The sequence below is a fragment of the Pristis pectinata genome, chromosome 10 (assembly GCF_009764475.1).
Source record: "Pristis pectinata isolate sPriPec2 chromosome 10, sPriPec2.1.pri, whole genome shotgun sequence".
In the NCBI taxonomy this organism is placed as follows: Eukaryota; Metazoa; Chordata; class Chondrichthyes; order Rhinopristiformes; family Pristidae; genus Pristis; species Pristis pectinata.
In genome coordinates, this window is record NC_067414.1 from 37,896,063 (window position 1) to 37,916,877 (window position 20,815).

A 20,815-nucleotide genomic window follows, 5' to 3' on the forward strand; every position below is an offset into this window, starting at 1 on the left:
AGCCCAGTGTACTCAGCCTGATCACTCTTCAAATGACAAATCCACCATTCCAGGAATTTACCTGGTCTTCACCTCTATAGATGAGATGTTATCTGATCCCATTTCCTTTGCTGTATTCATGGTTATCAGTAATTCATGGCCCCCAGCACGTTCTCAGTAACGCAAAAAGATGCATTTCACTGTGTGTTTCGATGTACATGTGACTAATAAATAAATATCTTAATATCACATGGAGTGAATTGTATTGGCTGAAGACTCCCTTCTTTGATGGTGGAGAGCTCAGGAGGAAGACATGCTAGATCATCAACTCAACACTTTGGCTGAATGCAAATGAGTGCTTTAGCTTCACTAGGCTGACACCTAATTTTTTTTTAGTATGTGTGATGCTGCTCCCTTCTATATTCATTGAACCAGGATTGATCCCTGACTTGATGGTAGAGTGAGCAATAAGCTAATCCACGAGTTTATGTATTACAGTGGTGTAAGTTTCCGCTTCTGCTGATTGTCTACAGCACCTTGGTGCTGCTCTGTTTTGAGTTGCCAAATCTGTTGTAGCAATACAATTATATTGCCACCCTGTACAATAGAGGGTGTCCTTGTGTGAAGGCAGGATTTTGTCTCTGCAAGGACTGTGCAGTGGTCAGTTCTACCAGTTCTGTCATGAGCTGGTGCATTGGCAACAAGGAATTGGTGAGGCTGCGGTCAAGTGGCTTTATCTCTCACCTCCTGCTGCAGACCCAGTTTGGTAGCTATCTCATATAGGACTCGGCCAGCTCAGTCAGTAGTGGTGCCACTAAGCCATTCTTGGTGGACATTGCAATCCCTTAATCTGCAGCCTTGTTTCTTTCAATGCTTCTTTCAAGTGTTGCTTGGCATGGATGAGCACTGATTCATGAGCTGAGGGAGGATGGTGGATGGTAATCAGGAGGAGGTTTGCTCGCTTACATATACTTTGATGCTCTGAGAATTCGCTGGGTTGTGGAGCGCATTTGCCATGGGTCATCTCAAGAATAGTAGTGTATGGAATCCTGTCCTGCCATTGGTATATATGGTATTGGTGTTGATTGCCTTGCAGCCTCCTGATTTTAATTGTCCCAACTTGATGGCCCTCCTTTCAGCTGCTTGAACCCTAGGCTCTGGACTTGCTATACATCTATCTTTTTTCAGAGATTTCTTAAAAACTTTTTTGTTTGTGCTATTATATTACTTGTTTGTGATATAAGTATTAACGACTTGAATGTACGCGTAGGAGGTATCGTTAGTAAGGTGCAAATGACGTGAAAGTTGTTGATGGTGTGGGAAGTGAGGTTGGTTGTCAGGCTATAGCAGGATATAGATCAGGTGGAATGTTGGATGGAGCACTGGCAGATGGAATTTAATCCCAGTAAGTGTGAGGTGATGCATTTTGGGAAGTCAAATAGGAGTAGGATGTATACAGTAAATGGTAGGGTGCTCAAGAATGTTGATGAACAGAGAGACCTTGGGATTCAAGTCAATAGTTAGCTGACAGTGGCAACGTAGGTAGATGGGGTGATGGTAAAGGCACAGGTTGGGGCATAGAATATAAAAGTTGGGATGTTATTTTGCAGCTTTACAAAACATTGGCTAGACAATACTTGGAGCATTGTGCGCAGTTCTGGTTGCCACACGAGGAAGGACGTGGTTGCGCTGGAGACAGTGCAGAGAAGATTCACCAGGAGGTTGCTTGGATTGGAGGAATTTAGTTATGGGGAAAGAATGGATAGGCAGGGCTTGTTTTACCTGGAGCAAAGGAGGCTGAGGGGTGATCTGATAGAGGTATGTAAAATTATAAGAAGCATAGATAGGGTAGAAGTATCAAAAATGAGAAGGCATAGGTTTAAGATGTGAGGAAAGAGTTTAAAGAATTTGAGTGAAAAGTTTTTTTAACACATGATGGTTGATATCTGGAACTTGCTGCCAGAGGAGGTGGAGGGGTAAATTGTGTTTAAGAGGCACTTAGGCATTTAAATAGGTGAGGCAGAGAAGGATATGGAGCTAGAGTGGCCAAGTGGGATTAGCGCAGATGGACAAAAAGATCTGCATGGATGTGGTGGGCTGAAGGGCCTGTTTCTGTGCTGGACAAGTATAGCTCTTTCACAAAGTTATGGATCACCTGTCCTGTGTGAGTTGCCGTTTAATTATATTTGCTCACATACCTGTAGAATGACTTGCTTTAAAACCTTATTCTGTATACTACCTACTGTGATGCAGACCTAAAAATGATTCTACTCCATAACCATATTAAAACAAAGCTAGCCTCGTTAGCACATGAGCCTTGCCTCAGAGTCATTTGTTTTTTCTGTTGCAATTGCACTTCCAAGATGCAAACACATAATGTAGTTGCATATTTCAGTGCAAAATTGGTTGTGTCCTTTCTGGATTGAGAGGTTAAACAATGCATCCTTTTTAATGCACATACATGAAACCTTGGCACTATTCAAAAGGTAGGTTATCCCGGCATTCTTGTTCAATGTTCACCCTTCAATCAACATGATGGAAAGCAATTAACCCACTTCTTAATAAATATGAACAGAAAAGCTGTCATAGGATAGCAATAGCTTGACTCTTAAATTTAATTGTGCTATATAAATGGAAACTGTTTTGTGTTTTTTCTTCAGCCACTTGCGTATACTCAAGCAAACCACATTTCTCTGCAGTGATAGTTTGCTTTAAAAAAACCCTGTGAATGTATCAGAGTTAAATTGAAGATACATATTTATATCTTAAAATTTAAAGGAATCATAGAAAAATCATTTAAACTGAATGCATTTCTGCTGTTCTTGTGAAATGATCCATTCAACTAGCTTCATGGTTCTTTGAAATCTGATTGTGAACATGTATATTGAGTTACATTGCTACTGTCAGTTTTATAAACATAAATCATTTCCCATATCACAGAGTGGTTATATTGTTCTTTGGCTAAATTGATTCAATCAAAAATTTCAAGGTGAATTTCAGAGGTGAAATATAAGAGAAACTGAATTTCTGACGCACTTCTCTTTGTATATTTTGCAGGAAGCCAGCTTCTGTATATTACACATGGAAACAGCTGCTCTTTGTGGATTTATGCCATGGGACTAGGAGGCCAGGTAGTTGTAATCAAAATTTTCTGGGGCTATAGATGGCCTGATGATTGGATAACAGGTAGGCATTCTGCTTTTAACTCCAGATCTTAAACTGTTCTTGTTGGCAAGGAAAATATTTAAATTATTTTATTGGTTTAAAAAATGAGATGCTGGATTTTAAATTTGAACCCCAAATGTTTATTCAAGAAAAAATTATCAATAGGAAAGATTAAAGTGGAGAAATCAATATATTAAAAATCATGCATATGCTTTTACTCTCCTGCAATACCTTTTATGATCACGGTTATCGGGTAATGGTTTTTCTTTTACATTGCATTGATTAAGGGATGATCATTGACTAGGACAACTAGGCTGACCCACCTTTTGAATATAACCAGGGGATTGTGAATGTACACCTAATGGAGCATAGGTTTAACTTCTCATCAAAAAGATGGCACGACCAATCTTGCATCGAAGTATGCAGCATTATGTGTTTGAATCTTGGGAGTACAATTGCAAAAATTACATTGATTCTGAACCAAGAGTGGTGCTGCTGCTGAGTCAAGGTCCAGGCACAAGTAAATAGAATAAGGCTAACTTTACCTCAACAAGGTTAGCTTATGGAGTATAATTATTTTTAACACTGCAATAACAGTGTATATAATGTGTCAAAATAAGGTTTAAGAACTTTGCTTTTTATTTTTTGTAGTTCACTGCTTCCGGTCTCGTAACTAGCTAAACATGAAATTTAATCGGAATGAGAATTGGTAAGTTTACAGTTTAGGAGTCAGAGGAAGCAAACTTGGGTCTTATCTGATCTCTGATTTACAAATGGAACACTACTAAGCTGTTTTATATTAGTTCATTTCTGTTTCTTGTGCTTCCTTTCCCATGGTTAAATAATATGGATTTTGGCATTGTGTGTCAATGAGATTGTGTCTGTTTTATGTGTGACTCAGTTACTAGTTAGAAATTTAGACATTGTCACAAACCTCCTACACAAGCTGCTGCTTATATAAACTACTCATGCACATTGCACATGTGAGGGTGAGAAAAAAACAAAGCGTTTACCAAGTGTACTTTTCTGCTTTTTGAATTTTGGGAAGTTCAATAAAAATTTAGTCTTGTTTTAGCCTTAACATAACTTATTGGTAGTAAGTAACTATCCCATCATTTTTATGTTTGAAAGTTCACAGTGAACAGCAAAGCAATAATAGTGTATTTTTTTTCAAAGCAATATACATGTTATTGTATATTGCACATGGAATATTTTATCCTCAAAATTACAGATTGCTGCCAAAAACTAGATGTGCCATGGCCATTTACTTTGTGTATATTCACCAGAATATTTTTGAAGGAAGGAGAAAGAACAAGATCGGGGAGAAAGAAGGAAAGGAGGGTAGAACTGGGAATGGGGAACAGAAAGATGATAAAGTGCAGGCAGTGAGACAGAGTAAGAGGGAGGAGGGAGTCAGAAGAAGGAAGGGACCGGTGAGAACAGTAAAGGAGATAGGGTGGTGAAAGTAAGAAAAGACTAGAGAGAGTATGTGAAAGGGAGAGGAGAGAATGTAATTGTTGGAGATTGAGGGGGGAAGTGGGAGAACAGTGGTGTAGGTGCAAGGGAGAGTCAGCAAAGATGAATGGGGAGGGAGAGAAATGTAGGGTGGAGGGAGTAACAGGATGTGGGAGAGAAAGTCAGAAAAGGTGGGCGTCGAGAGTTGGAGAGCAATGGAATGTGGGAGACTGGGGGAGAGAGGCATATGGAAGAGAGGAAGTAAGATAAGCATGGTTGTGGGACAGAGGAAGAAGGGGAATGGATGAGAAAGGGACAAAGGACAGATAGCAAGGAAGTGTGGGGAGAACAAAAAAAGAAGCTTGGAAAATGTTGAGGAGATGGTGGGCTGGGATGTCATCATTGGATTGTACGATGGGAGTTGCTCCAGGATGTGGTTTTCATTTTGTCCATGGGTCATTTTGTCCCTAGTGAAGAATTGCACCACAAGATGAGATTGAATACAAAGCATTTTTTTGCTCTGAGCATTTAACAATGTGGAGGGGCAATGCACCTTGTCATTTTATTTTTCTGCAAGACCGGGGAAGGTTGCATTTATCCCATTATATCCAGACCAAGGTCAAGGCTGAAGATTTTCGGGTTTGTTCAGATTGTTGGATAAGAGAACCTCCAGTAGTCTTTCCCACTGCTGCTCTCTGATCCTTTCCCTTAGTGTTTACAAACTTGTTGATCATATTTCTTGAACCCTTCCCACAGCTGCACAATCCTAAGAAGAGCTTTACCAAAGTTCCTACTCCAGGACTTTTCTCCAAATGATTCCAGTACCTATTGTAATATTCCCAGAATGTCCCAATCCACAATATTTCTTGACTCTAGGACAATATTCGACTGCGGTCACACTGTTGACTCCCATGCCAATTGCCCAAGTTGTCAGTGGTTAGAAATCAGCGTCTCATGTAATCCCTTAACAACATCCTCCTGCATTTTATAAAATTTCTCACTAAATGTGGTATTGGTTTATTATTGTCACGTACCAAAGTACAGTGAAAAACTTGTCTTGCATACCGTTCATACAGATCAATTCATTACACAGTGCACTGAGGTAGTACAGGGTAAAAACAATAACAGAATACAGAGTAAAGTGTCACAGCTACAGAGGGAGTGCAGTGCAGGTAGAACAATACCACAAGAGAGCTAGTAGTCTGTATTATAACAAAGTTCCCTGACAGGGCACATAATTTGTTCTGAATAACAGAATAGTTACAGCTATAGAATAGTTATAGAAGGGGGCTATTCAGCCCTTCAAGTCCTTACTAGTTGTATGTACAAACAATCTAACTAGTCTTACTCTCCTACTGTCTCTCTATATATTCCTGCAAAATCTTTCTTTTTGGATACTCATCCAGCTCTGTTTTGAGTGCCACAGTTGAATCTGTCTCCACAACCACCACTGCCAATGCTTCCCAGACCCTATCCACTCACCTGTTTTAAAGAAGATCTCATGTGATTTTTGGTATTTTTCCCAATCATCTTCATTCTATGTCTCACTGTTTCTTGACTGTCAGCAGTGGGAATACGTTCTTTCTGTCTGTCTGTATCCTTCATGATTTTAAATGCCTCTATCAGAACCCCTTGCAACTTCCTCTGTTTCAGTACAATAGCCACAGCTCATACACTCAATCCACATAACTAATGTCCCTCATCCATGGAGTCAGGATAGTAATTCTCTTCTGTACCCTTGTGAAAGCTTTTGCATATTTCCCAATGTGTGGGACTCAGAATCGGACTCAATAATCTTGTTGTGGCCAAACCATCACTTTATTACTTCTTTGCATCTGTATTCTGTCCCTTTATTAATAAACAGCAGGATTCTGTCTTTAAGCTCTTTGCACTCCCAATGACTTTGTGCACAAATAATCTATGATTCTACACCCCTCTGGCCTTTAGTTTATATTACCTCTTCTTATTTTTTCCTGCTAGAATATAACCCTGAATATTCCATGACATTAAATTTAATCTTATTCGTGTGTTCATTTCTGCTGCATATCTGTGCATTCCACCAGTGTGTCTACATCTCCTTCTAGTCTATAACTATCCTTCTCACAATTCACTATGCTCCAAGTTATTATTACTATTTTTGGTCAGATTTTTATATTAACTTTCCAATTTGTGTCTCACAATTGCCCTCTGGCTGTTTTGTACTGGCTATGCTAATGTTGGAACCTCCTGCAATTCAACTGTACCACATTATAGCACCTCTTATACTTAAGCAAATGAAATTATTATTAAAAATGACTTTCATTGTCTTTTGCATGCTCAAAATCAAAAGCTATCTTTTCTGATCCATAATTTGCTTGTCCAAGCCTTCCTTGCTAACAACATGGTGATACTTCAACAATTGTTCCACTGTGTTTTCAGTCCCTGTTGAGTGAATTTCTGCTCCCTCATCCTGGCTCCACTTCAAAAATTAGCAGCATCCATCTTCCAACTGTTATTAATTTACTTTTGTGTTCAATTTACTGTGAGTGGACATGCTCTCTCTTCAGACCTTCCCACTTGCTGGTCTCACAGCAAATCTGAGTTCATTAGGTTAGTCCATTTAAGTTGGATATCTTGATAAATACAAGTAATATGTGACTAAGTATCTGACTGATTGTGGATGGTGGTTGGGAAAAGAATTTGGGGGGCCAAAAGAAAAAATGGGATTTAAAAAGAAGTAAAAGATGAGACCAGGAATGAGTGCAACTAGAGAATTTTGGACTCCTGATTAGAATATGAGATGTATGAGGGGAAACGAGAGAACAAGTATAAAGTTTGAGAGCCAGTTGGTCCAACATAAGAATTAAATTTGCCATGTTTCACAGAGCAGATACAGACTAAGACGTGATAGGCTGAACTTAGTCTGCAAGATAGGAAACTGAGGGATAACTGCGCCGCCTTTGCACGTGGCCTCCCCGCCGCCGGGGTAGGTTGGTGCTCGGTTCAGCCGACAGGAAACTGAGGGATCTTAAGACGGAAATTCCAAGGGTTTAAGATCTTGGCAGCTTGAAGGCATGTTGGCCAATGATGGAAAGATTTGCATCCGGGATGCTGAAGATCACAATTGGTGGAGCACTCGTATCTCAAGAGGATTGGAGGAATAACAGATATTACGGCAGTTTAAAAAGAAAATTAAACAAGAGTGCTCTTAAGAAGGAGACATTTTTTAAATGGAAGCTGATGTAGATTAACAATTATGGGATGATAGATTAATACTGTTTGGGTAAGTTAGGACGTGGGTAGCAGAGGATGGGAGGCTGGCTAGGATCATGTAGGTTATTTCAAGCATATGTACTTTATCTGCTATGTACCTGCCTGCTTCATCAGTGTGCCTTTGTCTTCCTGAGGTCTGTTACAATCCTGCTCACTATTTATTATGTTGCAAAGTTATGTATCATCTGCAAAATTTAAAATTGTACTTCCTGTACCCAAATCCATGTCACTTGCTTAAAACAAGAAAAGCAATGATCCTAATAACAGCTACTTCATGCATATTTTCCTACATTTACAAGGGAATTTGTTCATGACAACTCTTTGCCTCCTAACCCATAGCCAATTCCATGCTTTAGTTACTCATAACACCATACATTTCCATTTTCCAAATAGAAAATATTGTAAGACTTCATGATTCCGAAAGGGAGTGTTTTTATATTGATTTTTAGGAGGTGCTAGACAGGTTCTTGCAAAAGAAACTTTACAAATGTCAAAGCAAGCACATGAGCTGAGACATGAGATAGTGTAGCACTGTTTATTTCAGTGTTATGTGATGGGGCGGGGGAGATAAACTTTGGATGAAGTGAAATATTTCAACAGCCTTTTTCAGAGTATTTCATTCATTCCAGAAATTTGACTCTGCACTTTTGGCATGAGTCCCACTTATGTGCCTGAAACGATATAAGCAACAAATGCAGGTCCAGTGACTTCATTCCCCAGCATTGCTCATTTTCGAGCATTGTTGGGACATTAGTCTGTGTTGTTCTGGGAGCAATCATCAGTGCTCATTCCTGGGACAACTGTATTTTCATACTTTCACAGCATAGTGCCAACTCAGACCCCAAGAATAAGGCCTCCCCTCCACCACCACCACCCCACCCCCCCGACCACCAAACACCCACTGGTTCCTGGCCACAACACTCGAACTTCCTGAGGCTTCTGCTCTGAAGTCCATTGAGCACCCACCAAGTCTCAGAGCCTGCCATCACATTTTCCATTGTGCTATCTGCAGTATATGAAGGAGTGTGTGCAGTACCCATACAGTATCTCCTGAGGTGTGATTGAGATCACAATCTAAGTTGTTATTGGCACCTCGCCCAATGACCCAATAACTGCACTACAGTTTCTCAATAATAGTGTTAAAATGATGATCACAATCTGATTAGAGGTGGATTGGAAACCAAAAAGCTAAGTTTTCTTTAAAAAAAACACTAAACAAAGAGCTTGCCTTTGTTTAAAAACCCAAAGCTCCAGGCACTGGGTGATGAAGGTTCTTTAACCTTGAATCTTTCTGTCCTACACAATCCTGCCTGACTGCTGAGTATTTCCATCATTTTCTGTTTTTTTTTATTTCATACTTTATGTCCTTGTGGACATAGAACATGGGACAGTACAGCACAGGAACAGGCATTTCTGTGTCGACCATAATGCCAAATTAAACTCATCCCATCCGCCTGCAAGTGACCTGTACCCCTCCATTCCCTGCTTATTCATGTGCCGATCTAAATGCTGGTGGTGATGTTTCTGCTTCCACCCCACCCCTCAAGCAGTGCATTTCAGGCACCTACTGCTCTCTGTGTTTAAAACAGAAACTTGCCTTCCACACCTCCTTTAAACTTTCCCTCTTTTACTTTAAAGATGTGCTCTCTAGTATTTGACATTTCCACCCTGGAAAAAAGATACGTGGATAGGAAAAGGTTTAGAAAGATATAGGCTAAACACAGGCAAATGGGACAAGCTTGGATGGGCATCTTGGTTGGCATGGAGCGGTTGGACTGAAGGGGCTGTTTCCGTGCTGTATGATTCTATGACTATGACTCTATCTACGCCTCATAATTTTATATAGTTCTATCAGGTCACCCCTCAGCCTCCAAAGCTCCAGAGAAAACAATCCAAGTTTGTCAACTTCTTATAGCTAATACTCTCCAATCCAGGCAACATCCTGCTGAACCTCTTCTGCACTCTCTCCAAAGCCTCCACATCCTTCCTGCGATGCGGCAACCAAGACTGCATTACAATGCTCCAGTTCTGGCCCAACCAAAGTTTTATACAGCTGCAACATAACTTCATGACTTTTAAACTTAACACCCTGCCGATGAAGGCATATGGCTTACTTGTGTTGCTACTTTCGGGAAGCTATGGACTTGGACCCCAAGATTCCACTGTACATCAATGCTTCTAAAGATCATGCTATTTACTGTATACTTTCTCCTTACATTTGACCTCCCAAAGTGCAACGCCTCATACTTGTCCGGACTGAACTCCATGGTCATTTCTCCAACTGATCTACATCTTGCTGTATCCTTTGACATCCTCATTCACTATCAACAATTCCACTGATTTTGTGTCATCTGCAAACTTACTAATCAGCTCATCTACATTTTCATCCAAATCACATGTATGCCGCAAATAACAGCGGTCCCTGCGGAACACCACTGTTCACAGACCTCCAGTCAGAGAAACGCCCCTCCACCTCTACTATCTGTCTTGTATGGCCAAGCCAATCTTGAACCCTATCTACCAAGTCGCCGTGGATGCCATGTGTCTTAATTTTTTGGATCACCCAACCATGAGGAATCTTATCAAATACCTTACTTAAGTCCATGTAGAGAACATCCACTGACCTACCATCATCACCACCTCAAAAAAAATTCAATCGTTTGTAAGACATGACCTGAGACCTTACCTGCCCTGTGCAAAGCCATGCTGACTTTCCCCAATAAGCTCATGTTTTTCCAAATGCAAGTAAATCCTTTCACTAAGAATCCTCTCCAATAGCTTCCCTACCACTGATTTAAAACTCACCAGCCTATAATTTGCTGGATTATTCCTATTGCCCTTCCTAAACAAAAGAGCGACAATGGCTATTCCAAAAGTTCCAAACCAGTTCATCACATGTAGAACTGCAATCACTGTCTCTATAAGGAACATAGTGAGTGATAAGAAATGTTGTTTGGTGATGCTGCTTAGTGGACAAATGTTTCTGAGGATGCTGCAAAGTATGGGGAATTTAATTTGTATTAAAATCCCCACTTTCATTGTCTTTTACCATATGCCATCTGCTCTCTTTCTGGTTGCTGAGTGATAGCGATTACACTTTGCTGCAATATTTGTTTCCTCTTTCCAAGGGAAGATAGCATAGTTTAGATTTTGAAGTCTGGATCTGAGGAATTATTTCTCTAGACCCTACACTTTTATCATTGACATGATATAGTGAAGTTTCAAATGACTATGCAGTTGACTCAGGTTATGAATAATTGGTCTGCTCCTTAGATATACCAGATGGTGTCTGTGTTAAACTGTCTTGATGCTGATAAACAGATTGATTTAAATCTCCCTTGAAATCCAATTTTTTTTAAAATTAATTAACCCAAAGCTCCCAGCTAACTATTTGTCATTTAAATTGCATCTAGAAATAAAGGTTTCTGACTCCTGCCCTGACTGGAAGAATTAATTGGTTTGGTTTATTATTATTGTCACATGTACTGAGGTACAGTGGAAAAACTTGGTCTTGCATGCCATCCATTCAGATCATTTTACTACATGTGAAATTGACATAGTACAAGGGAAAACAATAACAGAATGCAGAATAAAGTGTTACAGTTACAGAGAAAGTGCAGTGTAGACAACGTGCAAGGTCATAATGAGGTAGATTGTGAATTCAAGAGTCCATCTTATCCTACTGGGGGACCGTTCAAAAGTCTCATAACAGTGGGATCGAAGTTGTCCTTGAGCCTGGTGTGTGCTTTCAGGCTTTTGTATCTTCTGCCCAATGGGAGGGTGGGGGGAAGAAGAGAGAATGTCTGGGGTGGATGGGGTCTTCGATTATGTTGGCTGCTTTACCGAGGCAGCGAGAAGTGTAGACGGACACTGAATGCTGAACAACTAACACAATTTCCAAATTTAATAAGGTTGGTAGCATGCCCAGGGAACTAAACTACTTAAAATTGGTTTTAGAAAAACATTTTATGTCTGTGATTGTGTTGGTGTGAAATTTTAGTGAGGAGGAATGAAAGTTCATGTTGGAATTGTACCATCATCAGTTCTCGAGAATACTGGAGCTTCATTTTCCATGTAGAAACCAACATTTTTGCATGACAACATGCCCCAGTATTTGAAACCTGGAGCTTGTTTGTTTTAATGAAATGAAAGCCCTTCTCAGATAATTGCCTAGTATTTACAGCACAGGAACAGGCCATTCAGCCCAGCAGGTCCAGGCTGGTATTTGTTCTTCACATGACCGCTTCCATCTCTTCATAAAATTCCATCAATATAACTTTCTATTCTCACATTTGTTTACTGAGCTTGTCTTTAAATCCAAGTACAGGTGACCCCTGCATTATGGGGGGTAGTCCTAAAAAGTGGTCCTTTTTACGATTTTTCCATTGTGCAAAACTGTATCATCTGTGCATGCGTCAAGAAATGCGAGTTGAAACAAAATAAATTTTGTGTTTCATTATTTATTTTCCATGTTAATTCTGTAATCAAATTTTATTTTGTGTATCAAATTTTTGGGTAGTGATATATGAATTCTGTAGGGGCAAATTTCCATTACCCAAACAGCCATAACGTGGGGGTCACCTGTACTCCTTGTGGTAACAAGTTCCATATTTTAATGACTCCTGATAGTGAGCTTTTTGTCTGAATTTCTTATCAGATTTATAAGTAACTATATTACATTTATGTCCCTTGGTTCTGCTCTTGCCTATGTCAAAACTCTTTAAACCTGCCATAATGTTCAACCACATTAGGTTACCCCATAATTTTCTATAGAAACTCACCTCTGTCTGTTCTAACTCTAAGTTTGCTCCAACTAGTGTTCTGTGCAAGTTAACACAACTTATTTGTCCTGCTGGAAATAAAATTAATACATTTACATGGCATTAACCTATATTGTTACTTTTAGTGATTGTGTAACCATAATTATAGTGTTCCTCTTCCCCACTTGACAATTATTTCACGAGTCTTTGTGGCCTCCTTATTATTCACATTTATCTATATTAAAATTAATTTGCTAATCACACTACAAGTTTACCTGTATTTTTAGGAGTTCTGAAACATTGCAAATTCCTTTCTTCCCACAGATGCTGCTCAATCCGCTGTGTTCCTCCAGCAGATTGTTTGTTGCTGCAGATTCCAGCATCTGCACTTTCTTCTGTCTCCTTGTTAGTATTTTCCTGTATTCTGGGGATATCAGACATAGTGTGCAGTGCGAAATGGTAGGTGGAACTTGGCCAATAAACTTGGGATTACATGTTTGCATGGGAGCCTGAACCTAGCCAGTACTTAAGGCTGAGGAATCAGAATCACAGAATGTTTACCATGCCAGCTGGACATGCTACCTGTGTTATTTGTTCAGCAATTTTCTGGCACCAATCCATTTTCTAAAGAACCTTTTATATGTATGTTGTACATATTTTTGCAAAATTTCATCTGAGATATGTGTGCATTGCTTATTCTTCTCTATGGCTGCTAAGTGCATAATACGCAGTACACAGAAAATGTAATACATTCTTAAAACTTGTCCAATTTATCTGTGGTGAAAATAACTGAAATGCTGGGTTGAAAACCCGAGGCTGTCTCTTGATAGCTCATCACACAGTTGTAACAAACAAAAACATGCTGATGTTTTTCTGCTGCAGTTGCATGAATAACTATTTTGTGGCAAGCGAACTCTGTCAATGTGCCCAAGTTGAAAGGGCAGCAATAAAACTGCTTAAAATTTTTCAACGTAGGCCAATTGATTTAGTTTTTCTGGATAGGGAATGTATGCTGCTGCTTTTCTCAGTGGTACTGTTTAACTGTCCTTAATTGTGGTTTTCAAGAAGCTAGATTCCCTCCCAATATGCAAGCTTTGTTTATAGAACATTCAAATCATTTGCATTCATAACTTAAAGGGTGGAACAGAAACCAAGGCACTTTACATTAAAAAAATACAATATCTACTGTGATAGTAAAATATTATTATACCAGGTGTAATAACTGCCGCTATATTACTTTTAATAACTTATTCATAAGTTCACACTTTTCATAACAATATTGTTATGGTGTCATGGGTTTCTATTGTGCTGCTGCAAGTATTATCATTTTAGTTAGATAGATCTAACAACAGAATATGCTTTCTTAAAGACAGTCATTCTCAAATTAAACAGTGTAAGTTAGAACAGTGTATCAAGATTGGTAATGTTGTACATTCATTTCTTGGAAGTAGATTCATTCACAATTACTTGGAAATAATGTAATAAATCTGTGCAAGCTGTCAGTTACCTACATTCATTAAATTGTACCCTTGGCTAACTATGTATGAATTTATGCAATTAATTATCTACTCTGTTATAAATTTAACCATTCACAAACTTGCTTTCTTAGTCTTGATGACAAAGCTGCACTGTGGGCTATACTTAACATCTCTGAAGTGATTCCAGTAAAACACCTCTTCAAACTTAAAAACAAGTGCTGGAAATATTCAGCAGGTTGGGCAGCATCTCAGACAGAAAAGCAGTTGATATTTCAGGCCGATGTTCCTTTATCTGAACTGAGAAAAGTTAGAAAGTAAACCACTTTTAAGTTGCAGGGAAGGGGAGAGAGGTGAAGAGGACCAAGGGGCATGGAGCCAAGAGAAATAGAATAATATGTGTGGTGGTGCTGATGGAGAGAGGGCAGTGAAGGCTGATAAATCGTAGATGATCTGTTCCGAGGAAGTATAAATGGGAGATGAATGAAAACATTAGGAGAGAGCGAGGGGAAGGATACTACAAACTGGAAAGTCAAAACACTGTAGATACTAAAGATCTAAAATAAAAACTGAATGCTATAACAGGCAGCATTATGGTGAAGGAAACAGAGTTATCACTGAAGATTGACCTTGCATGAGAACTGCCCAGTTCTAATAAAAACTGGAAAGGCTATTTATCTGAAATTGTTGGATTCAGTTTTGAGTCCTGAGGGCTGTAATGTGCCAAGTCCGAACAAACCGTCTCTCTATCATTTGTTGGGACAATGTTGGAAGTCGAAGATAGAGGTTGGATTGGGATGGAGGATTAAAGTGCCAGGTGACTAGAAGCTCAGGGTCATCATCACAGACTGTAAAGCATTCTTCGGCAAAAGCTCTATGCCTCTTCATGTAGATTTCATACAAATTTGATCTGGTATCTGACATTGTTGTATTAACATAACTATATCCACAGTCTTTGAACATGCAGTATACATTACACAATTTACATAAACTTAATGCAGCCATCCAATACCTTTTTAAAAACAAGAACAAATACAATTATATTGTATTCTTAGCACAGTGCTAAATATTATGTAGTGTTCTTTGATTGCCTTCCAACATTGCTTGTCTTTTTGTCTTGGTTTTGATGCTGTCTTGCATTCTGTCGTCCCTTCTCTTCCAGATCCTGAAATGTGCTTCTCCCCTATTGTTTATCTTATTAATTTTTCCTGTGAATCCACCAGGGGTTCTCTTAAGGATTCTGCCTCCACTAGAACACTCCACTTACAGTCCTGTTGTACTGGAGCTATAGTACAATGAGAGGACTCATGATCTGTTAGCTGCCTAGGTCTTGATTTTCCATTGGCTGGATTATGAATGAAATTACTGGATTTAATTATTTTTGTGCTTACTTCATGGCCTTGGGTATTGTCAGTCTGAATTTCCCTGAGCAGCATAAGTGGCAGAAAGCCTGAATGGTGGGAGTCACAGTCCATGATGCCTTTAAATTTCCTTCATTTTCTCATTATCCATATCTTCTTTGCATTAGCCTTTGTCATCATGCCCTGATTGCAGAGTGTAGACCTCTTCTCAGTTCTGAGTTCACAGTAATGTTTTTGCCACTACCTGTATTCCTGCAGTTCATAGTGTTTTTAGGCCGATCACCCATGCAACATGTGGTTTCCATCAATGTCTCTCTCATAGAGTCATTGAGCGATACAGCATGGAAATTTGGGCATGCTGACGAAGATGTCCATCCAAGCTTGTCCCCTTTGCCCGTGTTTGGCCCATATCCCTCAACCTTTTCTATCTATAGAACTGTCCAAATGTTTTTTAAATGTTGCTATTGTACCTGCTTCAACCATTTCCTCTGGCAGCTCGTTCCATATACTCACCACTCTTTGTGTGAAGAAGTTGCCCCTTGGGTCCCTTTTAAATCTTTCCCCTCTCACCTTCAATCTGTGCCCTCTAGTTTTTGATTCTCTTTCTCTGGGGAAAAAGACTGTATGCATTCACCCTATCTATGCCCTGATGATTTTATACACCTCTGTAAGGTCACCCTCAGTCTCCTACACTCTGACGAATAAAGTCCCAGCCTGCCCAATCTCTCCTTTATAACTCAGGTCCTTGATTCCTGGTGACACTCCCTTCTTTGTAGTCAGTTCAGATTCTTGTCAGATCCTTTCTTCTGCTTTGCTCTCCAAACCCTGTGTCTCTGTACCTGCCTCTGCAACTGGATCCTTGACTTCCTTTTCGGGAGACCACAGTCAATGTGTATTGGTAATAATATCTCCTCCTCGCTGACAATCAACACAGGCTCACCTCAAGGATGCGTGCTTAGCCTACTGCTCTGCTCACTCTACACTCACGACTGTGTGGCTGAGCACACTTCAAACGCCTTCTATAAATTCGCTGATGACACCACTGTTGTTGGTAGAATCTCAGATGGTGATGAGGAGGCTTAGAGGAGTGAGACAGATCGGCTGGTTGAGTGGTGTTGCAAGAACAACCTCACACTCAACGTCACCAAAACCAAGGAATTGATTGTGGACTCTGGGAAGGGGAAGTCGAGATAACACGCACGAGTCCTCATCGAGGGGTCGGTGGTGGAAAGGGTGAGCAGCTTTAAGTTCCTGGGTGTCAACATCTCTAGATCTATCTTGGGCCCAACACATTGATGCTGTCATGAAGAAGGCATGCCAGTGGCTCTACTTCATTAGGAGTTTGAGGAGATTTGGTATGTCACTAAAGACTCTTGCAAATTTCTATAGATGTACGGTGGAGAGCATTCTGACTGGTTGGATCACTGCCTGGTATGGATGCTGCAATGCACAAGAGGCTGCAGAAGGTTATAGACTCCATCAGCTCCATCACGGGCACAACCCTCCCCACGATCAAGGCCATCTTAAAGAAGCAGTGCCTCAAGAAGACGAGATCTGTCACTAAGGACCCTCACCATTCGGGATATGCTCTCTTCTCGTTAGTACCATCAGGGAGGAGGTGCGGGAACCTGAAGACTTGCACTCAATGATTCAGTAACAGCTTCTTCCCCTCTGCCATCAGATTTCTGAATGGTCCATGAAACCCATGAACATTACCTTGTTGTTCTTTTTCTTTGCACTATTTAGTTATTTTTGTAACTTATTGTAATTTTATATTTTTACAATGTAATGCTGCCGTGAAAACAAAAAAAATTCACAACACATAAGTCAGTAATAATAAATCTGATTTTGATTCCATCGTGCCTTCAACAGCGTCTGCACATTAAGAATACATGTACTCATGACTTGCTCCCACTCAAGGTTGATAGTGAATTTGCTTGTGGCTTCACCCTTGTCCCTCAAGTTTCTGTTTGGGCAATCTTGCATCAATGTGTTTTCCAATTGTGTCACCTCCTGCAATTACTTAATTAATAATGCTCTTTCATAACCACTTTTATGGTATTATCACTGACTTATGTCATGAAATTTGTTGTTTTGCGGCAGCAGTACAGTTCTTTCTGTGTCAGAATTTGCTATTTCATCTTCAGTAAATACCTTCAAATCTTGCTGTATTCAAATAACATTCATCTTGAATATACCATTCCACATTATATAAATACCCAGGCGCTGACCCTTCACTTTGGTAACTTGGTCACATTTTGAATTCTTCAGCCATTCCATTCTCAGATTCCATAAATACAACATCCTGAGTTTCTAAAAAAAACCTTCAGGGCCAGGAAATCTCATATCTATGTGGTCCTTGAAGTCAGCCAGCTTCATTTTGAAGTGGAAGATTATGAACAAATAATATTCTTATACACTCCCTATGTTGTTTTTGTTCTGCTGTGCCACCTCATCTATTTCTCTCTAAGTAGTGCAGCTTGAGCAGTTTCATCATTGCCTCTCCCAGCTGTGTGGACTTCATTTTAACTTCTTGCTGTAAAGCATTGCCTTGCCCTTACCTGTCACCTTCTGTTCATCTGTGACTGCTGTAGCTTCTCCTAAAGTTCAGCTAACTGACTTTGTGAACATTCAGAGTTCACCTGATGACTTGATTTGGTTTGACTGAGCTCATTATTGAGTGAAGGCTTTTCTTCCTTATACATCAAGTTGTCAACCATACTTTATCTAGTTTCTGGAGTAAGTCTTCCACTTGTTGAGCTGCTACTTTGCCAATTCTCAATCCCTTCCTTGGATAGTTTCTTTATAGCAATTGACTCACTTTGTGGCAGCTAGCTCATTCAAACCTCAGCCTGCCACTCTTGCCTATAAATGTCTTGTGGGTGCCTTTCAAGCCTGCTTGACCAGTGTCAGCTCAAGCAAGACTGGTACACCCAGAATACATGGGGCTTTTAGGTTTCCTCACTGCTAGAAGCTATGACCCTTTCAATCAGAGTGATTCAATACATTGTGCTCCCTTGATCACTGATGCACACTCATAGCCCTTGCCTATGTAAATGGGCGCAATCATCATGTCAGACAACTAGCAGTCCATCTCATCCATGACTCGGATGGTGTGTACCGTGTAGGTGCACAATATAGCAGAAGGTATTCCAAGAACATGCCTTGTTCCATTAAAGAATAATTTGTGATGGTAGCTCTGTGTATTTATACTCCCTCATCTGACGGATTTTATATATATCATTTTTATCACTCACTCCTTATGTGTAATAGATACTATTTGAGTGTTTCTATTTCCATTGTTTTGCCCTCTGATCCTACCATATATGCACAGTACTCCTGAGGATCTGTTCCATAGATTTGCCTTACTACTTCTGAAGTACATGAGGAGAGTTTTTCTATCATCTGCTGGCTGCTTGTAGGGCTTGCATCTTTGTGCAGTTTGCCCTATATCATGATGACCATTACATTGGGCTATTCTGAGGCTGGGGTCCCATGGTACTACTCTTCCATCCATGAGACCTATAACCTTCCCACATTTACCACTCACGTGGCCATATGGTTTCCTTCCAGACCCATTTGCACCATTTGCATGCTTTGGACTTGATGAAGAAGACCACATCACAATGGCCAACTCAGTGGCCTGTTCTTGTTTGCATCTCTGGATCACGTCCTCACATAAGCTGCCTCGTGTCCTTGCTCACCATCTCCTAGCTGATGGCATCCTTTGTCTAACCTTGAACAGTAGGTCCATGTTACCCTGATTCACTAAAATTTTCTTAACAAAGTTCAACAGTGCCAGATTGAGGTGTCCTTTCAGGGCTTTAGAAGGTCCTTTGAAAGAGACCTTGTTCAAAGTTTATGAAGCTGGTAGATTCACCAACATCCAGCTTCAATATCACCTTCTTCTCCTTGTGTATATGTCATGAGATAGAGAGCTTAGTGGAATGGTGTCATGACAACAACTTTTCCCTCAATGTCAACAAAACAAAAGAGCTGGTCATTGACTTCAGGAACGGGATGTCTGCATCAATGGTGCTGAGGGCGAGAGGGTTGAGAGCTTCAAGTTCCTGGGGGTGAACATCACCAACAGCCTGTCCTGGTCAAATCACGTAAGTGCCGTGGCCAAGAAAGCTCACTAGCGCCTCTACTTCCTCAGGAGGCTAAAGAAATTTGGTTTGTCACCTTTGACGCTCACCAACTTTTATCGATGCACCATAGAAAGCATCCTATCTGGATGTATCACAGCTTGGTACGGCAACTGCTCTGCCCAGGACTGCAAGAAACTGTAGAGAGTTGTGGACGCAGCCCAGTGCATCACAGACACCAGCCTCCCCTCCTTGAACTCTCTGTCTTTACCTCTCGTTGTCTTGGCGAAGCAGCCAGCATAATCAAAGACCCTGCCCACCCAGGATATTCTTTCTTCTCTTCCATCGGGTAGAAGATACAGGAGCCTGAGGGCACGTACCACCAGACTTAAGGACAGCTTCTACCCCACTGTGATAAGACTATTGAACGGTTCTCTCATACAATGAGATGGACTATGACTTCACGATCTACCTTGTTGTGATCTTGCACCTTATTGCACTGCACTTTCTCTGTAGCTGTGACACTTTACTCTGCACTGTTATTGTTTTTACCTGTACTACATCAATGCACTCTGTACTAACTCAGTGTAACTTCACTGTGTAATGAATTGACCTGTACAACCAGTATGCAAGACAAGTTTTTCACTGTACCTCGGTACAAGTGACAATAATAAACCAATACCAATACTGTTCTGGACTTTGTTCTTCTCTGGCATTGCAATGATATTTGTCTTTTTGAAAAAAGCTCCTCATTGCCTTATACAGACTGCTCGCATTTCTCGAGCTTTACGATGCGCCTCACTCCTCTATTTCCTGCCCTCTTCATCACTTCAACTTTCCATCCTCATCACCAGTGCAATGCCTGTGGGTTTCTTTGGTCTGCTGCAAAAAACATTACTCATTAGACAGAGCTTCCAACAGAATCTTCTTTATTGAAGGCAGCCATTCTCAAACAGAACAGCAAAGCCTAGAATGACATTGTGTCAATGTGTCATGCCATGTAGTATACTTGGTTCCTAAAGGTACACTCATACTGATTTGTACCACAGCAGTGATCGAGTTTATTTTTGTTTTAAGGCATAATTAGTGGCATGCTAACATTGCACAAATAATTTGTAAACAATCATCAAGCTTTTTTTTTACATAACTTCTCTACAATGTTTATTCAGTACATCTTCCAATTTCTACCTTCGTGTCAAATGTGGCATATATATAAATGTGGCGGATCAAACACCCAGTTTTAGTATCCATTGAGAAAGGCTGTCATGAGCTCAATAGCC

At 40.2% G+C, this 20,815-nt stretch overlaps 1 protein-coding gene across 1 annotated transcript in view; it reads left to right on the top strand.

Moving 5' to 3' along the window:
- The window catches only part of gpr63 (G protein-coupled receptor 63), a 55,601-nt gene that overhangs the window by 4,370 nt on the left and 30,416 nt on the right, over positions 1-20,815 (top strand). The window contains exon 2 of the mRNA XM_052024979.1: positions 3,037-3,165. The gene's annotated coding sequence lies outside the window, so the exon portion shown is untranslated. The remainder of the gene's footprint in view (positions 1-3,036; positions 3,166-20,815) is intronic.